We start from the raw sequence: 14,026 nt of genomic DNA on the forward strand, positions 1-14,026 counted from the left end.
TAAATTTGGCCCCTGATGCTGCCACACACAGCAACAATGCTTCCTTGGCTGAGTCTGAAGGGGGCAATTTTCACTACATGAAGGGGTTCCCCCCTTCAAACTCAAGTGCCCCCCTTCAGAAACAGCCAATCATGCATTGATTCAGGAGCATGACCAGCGCATGGACCATCAAAAGTGGTCAAAGCTTGTCTCACCGATTCCTGCAGGTCCCCAGAAAATGTCTGATAAGGGTTTTTATTGCATGAGAACGTTATCTTACAGAACAAGTAATTGCCATTGCAATTATATCCAGAAGTCAATGTTGCATGCATTCTTCCTGGTCATGCTAAGCCTCTGATGTGTGCACAACCTAGTATGAGCATGCTTGGAAATCCCATATCTCTCTAAGAGAGAAGCACCCTAGTGCCCCTTTCAACAAATTGTCATTATACAGCTGCCACTGTAGTTGCTTGGCTGAAGAACTGGAGGCCGGGGTGAGGAGGAAAGTTGGAAGATAGCAATTTCAAATTCCCCGCTCCTCTATGTAGCCAAAGCCCAGTTACTGCAATGCAAAGGGAAGACGAAGGTATGCCATGCAGCTCTAGACAACACCTATCATCCCAATTCATATTATCACATGCTTCATGCAGTACAGGGAATACGTTATCAAATGTTCCATATGATAAAGACACTATGGTTAGTTAGTCTCATAGCAATATGGTACATTAGTGCCACAGCTTCTGATGCCAGCTTGGGGGGGGGAATCTGAACATATGAAATAACTGTACTGCAGGGTACAGCCTTATTTGCAATCTGTTGTCCATATGCTCTTTTTATAGGCACATTCCCCCCCCCCCGGTGCATGAAGTTTTCTATATGATGCGAGCAACACTCTGATACATTAATGCAATATTAAAAGAAACTTTCTAAAAAGCTATTTCTCATTCTTTTGAAAACCTTCCGGGTTTTCCCATTGTCTGCTATTTTTTACCCCAGAACCAAGAAATGATCAATAAACAACAGAGAAAAGAATGCTTAAAAGTTATTTGAATTAAGAGGTAGGGATTTTGCTGATTGCTAGTACATGATGAATCTCATAATAGATTTCCATAATCATGATGCATTTTCATAAAAAGAAAAAGACAGATAGCTCCAAGATTTGCTCATTACAAATGTGCTCTTCATCATTTCACTCATTTTGTTTCGCTGTTTTTTTCTTATTACTACCTGAACAGATTTCTGAGTGATTGCCAGTGGTTTATAGGTTGTATCCCAACAGGCCCTGTTGCCACCGCAGTATAGCAAGTGTGGTTTCTGCAGAATTGTTATAAACAATACTGAAACGAGGGAGATGTCATGCACCAGATACAAATCACAGCCAGTTGCAAACATAACAGGTTTACATTTCTTTGGAGTGAGATGCGAACACATGATAACGGGGTGTGTGTGGAAAATCATTCATCGTCCTTATTGCAGTGTGTGTGTGTGTGTGTGTCTTGGGCCACTGCCACACTTGTCACAGAGAAACAAGATAGGCATAGAATGTGCTGACACCAGAGCACAGCAGAAAGGGAAAGGGAAATCAAAGTTGATACGGTTTTGCATTCCTACCTGTTGCAGCCCTGCCTTGTCTAAGAATGTGCTGGCAACTCTGTGATCACGTCTGGCCATACTGAAAGCTGCTAGCTGGTTGCCAGGCTGCCTCTTCCCACTTTTCCTTCCAGTGTTCATGCTACACATTTTGTCTGCACGTGGTTTAACTTTTCTGAACACACAGCAAGATTGGGCCCAGACTACATTTTGGGATGGTTTTTATGATGAGCGTGTCTCTGTCCCCTTGGACACACTCCTTCCATTAAACATGCTTTTGTTATTGACATCATAAGAATATATCCCTTGTATGCTGAAATGGGGTAGCTGGCCTTGACATGAAAGCAGTGACATCAGGTTGGGGGGGGAGTAAGGAGCAGAATAAAAACAGCTGTTATCCACTTGTACTATTCCTCTCCTTCTTTTCCTCTTAAGAACTGTAAGATAATGATGTGGAACAGTGGGTTGCCTCCAGCCATAAGAGCTTTTTCCACAAAACTGAGTTGCCATGTGTTTGAATCATGACTCTTCCCCACAGTCTCTAATGTGCTCATTTTGGCTCTCCTCATGGCTGCTGGTTGTTTAGTGAGGTGATAAATGTGAAGGAGGAAAACCACCTTTGATAGATACTCAATTGGACACGCGAGTAGGCATGTCTCTGGTAAGTAACCCACTAATATTAGGAGCGATGGCTGTAGGCTCTTGTTGTGTGATTTTCTTCACTGGGAACAAGTAATAGCTATTCCCCCATATCTAACTAGAGAGCACTAGACTGGTCAGAATTAATCAAGGCACATTTAAAACTATTACAGCTGCCTCAAAAGAACTTCGCTTGGGATAACTTCTCTTGGCTAGGGAATAAGAAATAGCCACATTCTGACAAAGGAGTCCTGTCAAAAACTTGGGGCTTTAAGGGAAGAGACTGATGTTGTTAGAGAGCCATGCGGGGGGGGCTTTATTAGTTTAATTTCCATTCAGCCTTCCCTCATCCCCAGACCGTTCCCAAAGATTTCGCTGCGTTGGCCTGGACTGACAGGCCTAAACTGTATATAACTCCCAGAGGCCTCTGTTCATATTGCTGATGTTGCCAAGTGACTATAGCACAACTCATCCATATCCCTTCTCCCAGCCAATGATTTATGGGCTCAAGATGGATCAACCAGTGGAGGCCATAACTCCCGTCTCTTTGCAGGAGAGAATGGTCATTTCCTCCTTTTAATGAATTGCAATTGTTAGTGGATAATGCTTAAAACTCACTCTCTCTCTCCCACTCTCTTTTTAGGAGGGGGAAAAATCTATTCTAGAAGTGTGCTGAGGGCACATGTAATGAAAAATGCTCAAAACATCAAAAGAGTCATTTTCAAGTAAACCAGCATTTAGCCCATTATCCTGGCTTTGTTTGTGTGGGGCAGGGAAGCATACCTTGGGGCTACAGCACTAGAAATCCAATGAAAAGACTCTTCCATGGAATCCTCTCAGTTTGATTATAAGGCAGAAAGAAAAGGTAGTTCCACGACACACTTGCACTTCTCTTTTGGGCCCTTTACGGAATGTGCAGGTGCCAAAGCTTTTTTAAAAAAATCAAAAACAATTCAGTGAGCAATTTCATTTGAATTCTAAGAAAGGTCATGGACTGATGCTGATTTATGGGAATTGTCTTGCTCAGCACTAATACTTGGGAGTCTCCGTTAATACTTGAATCCTGAATGCTGCCAAAGATTTTATCCAACACATCTGTTTGTTTCTATGAGGCTGTGAAACTGAAGAGCTCCGGGGCAAGGCACAATGGAAAATATTAAAGGATTGATGAGGCAGGCACTGATGAGCATTGATTTCCCTATGGATATGGATATATAGGGCCAGTCCAAGACATTTTGCTGCCTGAGATGGACCAGATAATGATGCCTGGCTGCTGCTTGCTCCATCGCTGCTGTCTCCTCCCCATTGATGCAGCTGGTATCTGTATCTGCAGTGACTATGGCTTGCTCCTCCTCTTCCTCTTTCTTTTCCTTCTCCTCCATCCCCAATGGGGGAGCCATTGCATCCCAAAGTGCCTCATTTTGCTGAGGGTGAAGGCCGCAGAGAGCCATAGGTAGGGAATGGGTGAATCTGCCAGTTTCATTTCTCTCAGCTTCTAATACCCCCCCCCGTCTTAAATTCAGTTCTTCACAGTTGCATCCCAGTTTGCATTAAAAAAAATAAACTTCTAATGAACGTGAGTAGCATTTTTGTGTGAATTTCTCCTAACACACACATACATGCATACATGCAATTTTGTGCTTAATATAGGTGTTTTTTTGTTACAGCACTGCCATGTTATTTCTCCTTTTTTTCTTTTTTTGCTGCCATGGCTGCCACTTTGTGCTGGCAGCCACAGCATTTTCATCAAGATATCAGTACCAAAAAGCACTGCTGATTGGCTTCCCCAATCGCCCCCACAAGCTGGCACCTCTGTCACAAACTCTATGCAGCACTTTTAAAATGTAAGATTTTTTTTTAAAAAAATTGCAGCTACCATCTTGTCTTCACAGGGGTGGAGGAAGGGGATGCAGTGGGGGTGGATCACCCCGGATGTCACCACAGAGGGGGGTGACAAAATGCTGGGTGGCACTCACCGCGGGGCCTGCAGCGTGCCCGAGTCACGCATCTCTCCTGGGAGTGACACTGTGGCTTGAGCGCCCGCAGGCTCCGCACTGCCCCAAATGGTCCACCTGCTGCCTCCCCCTTAGCTCTAGGGCGGCTGAGTGGGAGGAGGCAGGCAGACTCCTTGGAGGCCCCACAGAGCATCCTGCCCCGGATGGCTCCGCCCCTGGGTGCAGGGCACGTATGCCGCCCCAGGCACCCAAACGGCTTGCTCTGCCGCTGTGTCTTCATATTCTACCTGTCAGTTAATGCATGAAGCAAACTATTATGTGGGATGATGATGATGAAGAAGAAGAGTTTGGATTTGATATCCCACTTTATCACTACCCGAAGGAGTCTCAAAGCGGCTAACATTCTCCTTTCCCTTCCTCCCCCACAACAAACACTCTGTGAGGTGAGTGGGGCTGAGAGACTTCAGAGAAGCGTGACTAGCCCAAGGTCACCCAGCAGCTGCATGTGGAGGAGCGGGGACGCGAACCCGGTTCCCCAGATTACGAATCTACTGCTCTTAACCAATACACCACACTGGGCCATACCTCAGTTGGTAGAGTATCTTCTTTGCATGCATCCCATGTTCAATCCCCACCATCTCTAGGATGGGCTGCGAAGATCACTTTCTGCAGAGTCACTGCCAGTCAGTGTAGGCATTACTATGCTAAATGGGCCAATGGTAAGACTTGGTATATGACAACTTCCTATGTATTTATGGGGTCTATATTAAAAAAATAGCCTTCAAAATAATTTAAACCCTTCCACCATTCCCGTATAACAACCCATTTCTTGTGCCACTGGGAAGGTATTCAATGGTTACTGTACACTGTCATCTGAGTAGGGGCCACCTCAAGTTCCCTATGCAAGTCCATTTAAATGAATTAGATGGTGCACAAACAGCAACAAAAGTGTTATTCCCTGTGTTACCCTTCTGTGCTAGACATTATTTCATTTATTACCTACACTTTTGGAACTCCCTGCCCATTAATATTATTCATTTGTTTTGGTGCCTGCTAAAAAAAAAGCATTTGTTCCAGCAAGTCTATCCATGTAATTGTGTCGCCTGATTTTACTAGGTATGTGTTTTAAAACGGCTTATTTTATATTATATTTTAACTTTTTAAAAAATGTAACTAGTTTTTAAAGTTTGTTTTATTAGCATTTTAAATCAATATGTTAGACTTTCAAAGTGCTTAGAGGTCTTTTGTTCCAGTCTGCAGAATGTTAAATAAATAAATGAAAGAAATTATGTTTCTATCTTACTCTTAATTTATAAAGCTCAGAGCATCTTAGAGTCTGTTTCCAATGGCCTCCCAGACAGTCACTGATCAGGTCCACAACTCATTAGTTTCACCATTCCTTTAGGATTAGGAGCTGCAAGACCAATCAAAAATTGACAAAATGCTTCTTAGAAGGTATCTGAAATAATAGGTATGTTGAAGGGACAATGGAGTAAATCTTCTACTGCAAATCTACATCTGGGATGTTTAATAGCTACTATCAAAATCAAAGATGGCATTCACTGGAAACTGGGATTTGCTCTGAAATACCAATTTAATATAGATAATTCTTTGTGATTTCAGGGGCGGATTTAATCAAAGTATTATCAGCCAAGCTTTGTCAGCATTAATTGGGTCTTCTGGAATTTGGGAGTATATGTTGGTGCAAATAAATGAGCTTTGCCTACAGAAAATCCTTAAAGGGGTAAGGTTATTATTGGATGGCCAATTACGAACGTACGCTCAGCCCAAATAGTATTAGACTTAGTGATAAAATATTCTACAATAGTTTGATAAGGAAATATTAAAATTCTTTGAAACCTGCCGTGTTCTTTGTGAGTTGAGGCTAAGGTCCAGAAATATGGCTTTTATGATTGGCATTATGTTTTTATGCTGAGAATTGCTTAGCTGTGCCATATTTTATATTTTATTGTCAGGTGGGGTTTGTGTTTGTTAGAGATTATAAATTTCTTTGTGAAGGAAGTTCCTTAAAAAGGAAACTGAGAATGTGTTAAATAGTTCCTTAAAAAGCAGCATATCCATTTTAAATACACTAATAATGACAATAGTAATAAACGCTTCTTGTCCTTGATTTCAGTACACTGTGACTCAATTAAGTCTATGACTATGATCCAGCTTTCTAAAGGGGGGAAATAGTGGCAGTGACGAAACAGGAAACCAAATCACAAAAATGGGGAAAGGGAAATGTCTTGACCATTGGAGAGAGGGATGCTCTTTGAGACATAGGGAGAAGTTTGAGAGAAAGCATGGAGGGAGAGTGGGGGCTGATAATATATGGGTTGTGCATAATAGAAGGAGATATAAGAGAGAAGATGTTGTAGTCTGAGCAGAGAGATTGAGATTGCAGGAGATTGGACCAGATGACCCATGGAGTCCCTTCCAACTCTATGATTCTATAAGTGTGCTAGAACTCCACTTAGTAGTAGTAGTAGTAGTAGTAATACTTAATTATTTGTACCCCGCCCATCAGACTGGGTTGCCCCAGACACTCTGGGCAGCTTCCAGCATAGTGTATTTGGTAGGTAGGTAAAGGTAAAGGACCCCTGGATGTCAAAAGCAATTATGGGACTGTGGCGCTCATCTTGCTTTCAGGCCGAGGGAGCCATCGTTTGGCCACAGACAGCTTTCTGGGTCATGTGGCCAGCATGACTAAACCACTTCTGGCGCACCGGAACACCATGACGGAAACCAGAGTGGGTGGAAACACTGTTTACCTTTCCACCACAGTGGTACCTATTTATCTACTTGCACTGGCGTGCTTTCGAACTGCTAGGTTGGCAGGAGCTGGGACTGAGAAATGGGAGCTCACCCCGTCACAGGGATCCAAACCGCCAACCTTCTGATTGGCAAGCCCAAGAGGCTCAGTGTATTGCATAGTGTACTTGGTATGAAGATTGTGATTGTTACATTTCATATTTGCCATGTCTGGCCCATGTAGGTTTATGGAAGCACTCCAAAACAACTATCTATTTGCAGAGTGTTGTCTCCAGAGGATGGGCAAAGCACAGATTGCACAAAAGCAATTTATATGGCTTCATATTTTATTTTGTTTTAAATACAAGTAACCGAATTCAGCTTGTCTTGCGTCCCACTCCTAGAATTAGCTCACCAGATAGAACACTGAGGATATTGTGACAGACATTTAGTTGTAAAGGAAAGTGATATTACTTTTTTTTTTAAAAAAAGGACAACACAATTTAAAAGATACTGTTCAGAGAGAGGAGGGGGAAACATTCATAGTTAATAAAACAAAATAGTATTCCTAAACCTACAGAGGGTTCCATGCAACGGCTGCCATCATTGAAAATCTTCCAAAGGCTTTTGTCTGGAAGCATTGCTGAAAAGATCAATTTTAAATAGCTCTGGCTGTAAACAAGGCATCCACTGTTTCTTTTTCAAGTGAAAACCCTTCTGTATATTATCATTATTTCAAGGCTTCAGCAAACAGGTTGCTTAAAAATATATATCCATGTTCAGTCATAAAAGGCAGGTTGCAAACGTAATAACATTTTTTATGTGAAAATGATTACGCTAACTTCAGCTATTTCACTGCACAATATGCTTTTATGAATGATTTTACTATTAGAATCACTGTCACCAATAAAATAGACTAGCGCATTAGCTTTATAAAGAAAATTAAGGTGATTTTTCTTTTAATAGCAATCGTCAGGAAGAAGGGCACCAAAAAGAATGCCAAAAAAGCAACCCTGCTCTGATTTAATAATATCAGTTTCCATAAATTTTTATATATATTTCCCCCCTTTCAAATTCTGGTCGTGTGCCAAAGGATAATTTCCACTACACCAGTTGTGTTCCATAAAAAAAATGGTAAAAATCAATTAGAGTCATATATTCTTGAAGAGCACCTAAATATATGGAAATGTTATTAAGTTAAAGCCTATTTTGTTGTTTCTGGCAATGCTTCTCCAAATTGTGTCCAAACCACTTTGTTTCACTGCAGAATAAAGGAAGCTATGTGTTTTCTTTTCTTGGCAGGTTAGGGTAGAACTAATACAGAGAGGAACTGCTTGTACAGCATGGGGTGCCGCGGAAGCTGGTTAACCAATGACATCACCCCCACCACAAAGGCCAGTCTCCAGGCTTTGGAAATCAGAACAAGCTGCTGTCCAGTCACGGGTGCCATTGACTGAAAGATATATACTGTTAACAGAGCAGGGGGTGGGGGAGAAGGTATGTAATTCCATAATGAAATTTCACCTATGAGCTTATACACACTGCATGCAAGTTAATGCACTGCTGAACAATACAGCTCAATAATACTTTGCTATTGAGTATATCTCTGGTCCCACGGATATTAATGTGCACAGATTTTTTTTTAAAAAAAAATACAACCCTGGGTATAATTTCAGATAAGGTCTCATGTAAATAACCATTTTTGCATTGTGAGAATGTGTATCCAGCAAACATAGGAGACGGTCTCCTTATGGAGAACTGGGCAGCAAAGTTTCTAAGAGTGAGTTAAATGGTGGTGCTGGTTACAGAGACTCTGTTCTGTTGCAAGTACTAAGGCAAGACAAGGGTACCATGGACAGCTCCCTGCCCAACTCAGATTGGCTACTTGATGAGAGCATGGTTTGTAAACCCTCTCAGTTGTTGTTTCAGCAACAGTCAGCTAAAGCTCTGTCTCAATAGCTACTGTATCTCCACCTTCACTGAGAGCAGTCTCTTCATTTAAAGGGACCCAGTTATGGAGTAGGAAAGCTGAAAAAAATTCACATCTGGCAACCAATGAGCCCCTTTGGTTTCAGATAGTACATGGGTAGATGAGTCTAAAAAGCTTGGAGCACACATTTTCTCTGTCCTCTACCGGCTATGGTGGCTCATTTGCCAGTTGTATTTAAGATTAACTCTGAAAGTGTATACTTGATTCTGACCAAACTAAGCCTCCTAGAGCACAATATACATCCAGAGGCTTTGTTTGGGCAGAATTGAGTATACATTTCCAGAGCTAACACTAAATACTTTACCTCTGGTAAATGACCCACCAACCGCTAGAGGGCCATGAAAATTTGTGTTCCAGACTTTTTAGGATCATCTACTCGTGTATTATCTGAAACCCAAGGGGCACATTGGTTGCCAGATGTGAAATACATTGGCATTATTGTCAGCTCTCCTACCCCACTAAGTCAGCTTTAGCAGTTATTTATTCTAATGAAGTGGAAGATCTGGTTGCGCCAGGCTTTTAAGCTGGTGTTCTCTAAGGAGGGCAATACAGCGTCCTCAGGCCAGAAAGATACTGGCACCATGAACTCTTCTTGTGGAAGTGCTTCCTTTTTATTGGGTACTTCTGGGACTGGCCCTCAAGATCATTCCCTGAATCTCTGGGCTCATCTCCTGAAGGAGAGTTTGACCTTAGGATCACAACTGGCTAAGCTGCAATATATGTATAATGTGCAGTGAAGGAAACTTCAGCATGGGCCTAGCATATCCTATCTCCAGTCAGTCCCTTCATCTCCCCTGATGACAGAGGTTGTACAGTCATAAAAGTTAATGCTTGCACTTTTTCTAAGTGCTCGAAGTTCCTTACGTAAGTTCTCCAGTGTTCATTACAGGAACACAATAATAGGGTAGTCCAGTATTTATGATCCGCATATTATAGGTGGGGAGTGAGACTGAGAAATAATGGTTTGAATAAGGTCACCAAATGAGATTATGGTTGAATTGACATTTGAATAATGGATCCTAGGCTCATAGGTGATGCTTTTAATAACTATACTTCACCAGGTTTGAGGCCTGATTCATGGGCACTTGGAAATAGGGCATCTGGGAGCTGTTCAATATGCAAAGGATCTGTGTTTTCTACTAAATTTTCAAGAAAAACCCCAAACCCCGACCTCTATATAAGGAAGTCACAGACTCAGTTCAGAAATCATGCCAAATCATGGCTTGTGAGTCGTATATTTTGCATCCCGAACCATATTTGAACTTCCAAATGCATACCAATCATATCATGGTTTAAAACTATTTGCTTTCATTCCATTTCTTTCCTCTCAGTAATCAGCTTTGAAATTTCATTCCTTCTCCATAGTGCAGAAGCACAGCATGGAGGGCCAGCAATGGCCATATCTATAGTCGAGCAATTCAGATATCATGCCAAACCATAATTAGCAAAAACAAATAATGGTTTGTAAACCCTCTTCAAACAATGGTTTCTGATTCTGGTTTGCTGGCTGCACACAAACCATGATTTGGCTGTGTGTCCTAGAAGACCTTCTCCCTGCCTTGTATGCCATTTTTTTCTACTTGGCCTGGGAAGGTGGGGCCTTGACTGACTCCAGCTGCAAAACCTGAGGCTGCTGAAGAAGCCAGACCCAAGTGCAGACCCAAGTCATCAAGCCTAAGCTTTCAGAGCTGCTACCTGTCATAAATCACCATAGGCAGGACTGGCCGCAGCAGATATGTTCTATGCTTATGATAATATTTTATTCTCTTGCTGATTAAGCTGTTTTAAAAGTGCATTTGATATTTGACTTCATTTAGTAATTCTTTCTTTTTGAATGTTTTAGATAAAAATATATTCAGTTAACTTTGCTACATTAAATGTGCATTCTGTAGCTGACCTCCTTTGCAATGTTTTATTTTGAAATCTTTAAGATAATATTTTAGTTTCCTGTTAAGTATGTTGCTTTGAATGTATACTTTATATCAAACTTCTTCAGTAATGGTTTATTCTGTATTGTGTTATTCAATGTAAACTGCTTTGAGGTTTACCCCCTTAAAAATATAAAGTAGCATAGAAAGGAAATGAATAATAATAGATAATAAAATAAAATAATAGAAATTGTTTATCAGTTCAGACATCACACCAAGTCATAGTTAAGGTTTAGTGTGAGTCATACTTTCTTTTTCTGTTTGCTTTTGAAGTGTAATGAACTCTTATGAAATATGGAGAACCAAAAGCTCAGAAACTTTGTAAAGAAGGAAGAAAACAAGAAGGAGATAGTTCAAAGCAAGTTGTACAGAGGTCATTAGTGTGAAGCATACATGTGAACTCAATGATAGAGCAACCAAAATAATGTATCTGCTCTTGCATAGGCCCTGCCCATTGAAATGGGCATTGCATAGACTCCATATGTCCACAATGCAGAGTCGATCTCTGAGAATGCACCAGTTACCTCACCACACCTCTCTATAAGCCTTTGGTATAGTTTGGCAATGTATTTGCATCAATATGGCTTAACACCTAGAGATGCTTTTGTATGCATGGACAAGAAAGCACATGGACTTCCTTGCACAGAAGCCGCTCAATAGGAAAATGGCATTTGCTGCACTGTTTTAAGGCAACTATCCCACCTGCACTTCCTTGGGAGTAAGTCCCGTAAGTGAACATAATACGGTTTACATCCAAGTAAAGATACTTAGAACTTGGCAATGCATGAATGCTTTCTTTATACACTTAGGGTATGGAGGACATAAATCAGGGGAAGCCCTACCATTAGGTAGAGTGTGGAAAGTGCCTCAGGTGGCAGATGCTCAGCAGCACCAACAGCCACCGCGTTGTGATCTTCCTGATCCTCCAGACTTTCACCTCTGCTGCCACACGGCCTCTGGGCCTTCTTATATAGGGCCCAGATGTGGTGGATGGTGTTATTCCATCACCAATGTTAAAGTAAAACTCGGTTGTCAGTCTAGTTGGCTTACAGGAGTGGAGATGGAAGAGGCACCCATTTTGTCCTTCACTACAGGCAACAAAGCACCTTGGGTTAGCCCTGATTAAAATGTAATATCAGGGCAACACCCACAGGCTTCATTGGATTACATAATTACTTTCTGCTGAAGGAGATGAACAGAAAAATCCACTGACCATCAATCTAGCAATAAATAAGTTATGATCTGAAAGTTTATACTGCAATGAGCATTAATGTTGTTTGAAAGTCCCTGGCCTCTTCCTCGGGATCCTCTTGCCTATTTATATATTTTATTTTTTTGCAATGCCTAAAGTTAGCGTTTCAGTATAAATGGCGACATCTATGCAAATTTTACATTAAATAATTCATACCCCTCAGGCTTCCTTGCTTTGCAGAACGCATTGCCAAATCAGAAGGCAAACCTTTAATTTACTGTCTTTCTGCACTGGTCATGCGCTTGTGTGTTTGTGTGTGCGCGCATGCATGTGTACAAGTGTGATTGATCGCCTTTGGCATGCTCCAAATATATTTTGAAATAACTGTACATTAATTCTATTAGAGAGAGAACAATAAAACAAGAGTCTTTGGCGTTAGTTCTTTCTATCATGGGAGTGCTGACACTGTCAACTGTAATTCCAGTGACTTTTGCTCTTAGTAGCAATAAAGCTATTTCTTCAGATTATTCTATCCTGCCCTCAGGGGCACTTATCCTGAAGTATAACCTTTTTCTCACACATGCTACTAGCAACAAAGTCTCCACAGCAATTACGTATCTTCTTCCCTACCAGTAGCAATGTCGCGGGCTGAAATGCTTCTTTCAAAGAGTCCGGATGAGCACGCCAGTGTTTTATTCCATCAAACCTTTGACCTTGCTAAGAGTTCTAATGTGTCCCCTCGCTGGTTTTGAAATCTTGTTCAGCTAAAACTCCAAAAGGACGTCAGAAATCTGAAAGCCAGTATTCCATTGGAAAAAGAAAGGCTTTATTTACATGCACAGATATGCCATTATCTTACTTAGCATCCAATCATAGCACTGTTTTCAAAAAGTATACCAGTGTAAGATATTAAGCATACTGCTGGGCTACTGGCGTCCTCCCTTGGTATTAAGTCTCCATTTCAGCCTGCTGATGGGTGCCATGTGCCAGGGCCAGGTAGCACTAAATGGTGCACCAAATACTAGTACTATATTGTTTGAAAGTTTTCAGGATTCTTTCATTTCATTTTATTTTTGCAATGCCTAAAGTTAGTGTTTCAGAACCCTACATTCAGTTTCAGACATGGGACGTATAAGTAAACATTGGCAATTTCTGCTCCCCTTTCTCTTTTCACTGGAATTCTCTGACGTTGCTAGTTGTGATAACTTTGTTGAACTGAAGTGGCCAAAATGTAGGGTTGCCATATTCTGAACAGGTTTTTTTTGGGGGGGGAGGTGTTGAGCTTTTTTGGGAACATCCTGCTCCCCAATTTTTTTTGGGGGGCGGGTTAAAGCATTTTTTTAATTTTAAAAAAAAAATTCCTTCTTGCCATACATCTGGGTTTTTCCAGACATTTTGCCAATTCAGCAAAAATCCGCCCAGACGCCATTTTGACAGCCCGATTCCTGGATGTGTCCGGAAAACCCAGACATATGGCAGCCCTACAAAATGGCCGTCTTGAAGCGTCACTGTGATGTGAAGCTGTCTATACTGAGACTTCCAACCTGGAAGTACTCCTGACTATGCTTTGGAAAGAACAAAACTTTAGAAAAGCTGTATTTGTGCTTACACTGCCGCAGGGCCCTTCACATGAAGGCTTCCATCCGGCAGGACTTCCTGGAGTGACCACGTGACCACAGCAATGGCTTTAAAAATTATTAGATCTCACTGAATTGTGCCCCTTGTGATTAGAAATATATGCGTCTCAATTAGTAGAGCAGATTAATTACAGGAATATAAATTCTCCCACTAATTAAAATGAATACCCATAAAAACGCTATTGCTGACCCCAATAAAAACATATTGCAGAGTATGTAGAAAGGTATGTATCCCTTGCAGGGTTTCTTCAAAGTGAACCACAGTTTGCACCAACATTGCAGTTAATCATTATTAACCAGTGCTGGGATGTTTTAATACAAAAAATGATGGGTACTGCTGGAAAAAATAAATGGTACAGTTT

The 14,026-nt window shown here is 41.3% G+C and overlaps 1 protein-coding gene across 1 annotated transcript in view; it reads right to left on the reverse strand.

The window, feature by feature from the left end:
- The window catches only part of ADGRL2 (adhesion G protein-coupled receptor L2), a 569,402-nt gene that overhangs the window by 512,117 nt on the left and 43,259 nt on the right, over positions 1–14,026 (reverse strand). The gene's annotated exons all lie outside the window — the stretch shown is intronic.

This window comes from Podarcis raffonei, chromosome 6, assembly GCF_027172205.1.
Source record: "Podarcis raffonei isolate rPodRaf1 chromosome 6, rPodRaf1.pri, whole genome shotgun sequence".
In the NCBI taxonomy this organism is placed as follows: Eukaryota; Metazoa; Chordata; class Lepidosauria; order Squamata; family Lacertidae; genus Podarcis; species Podarcis raffonei.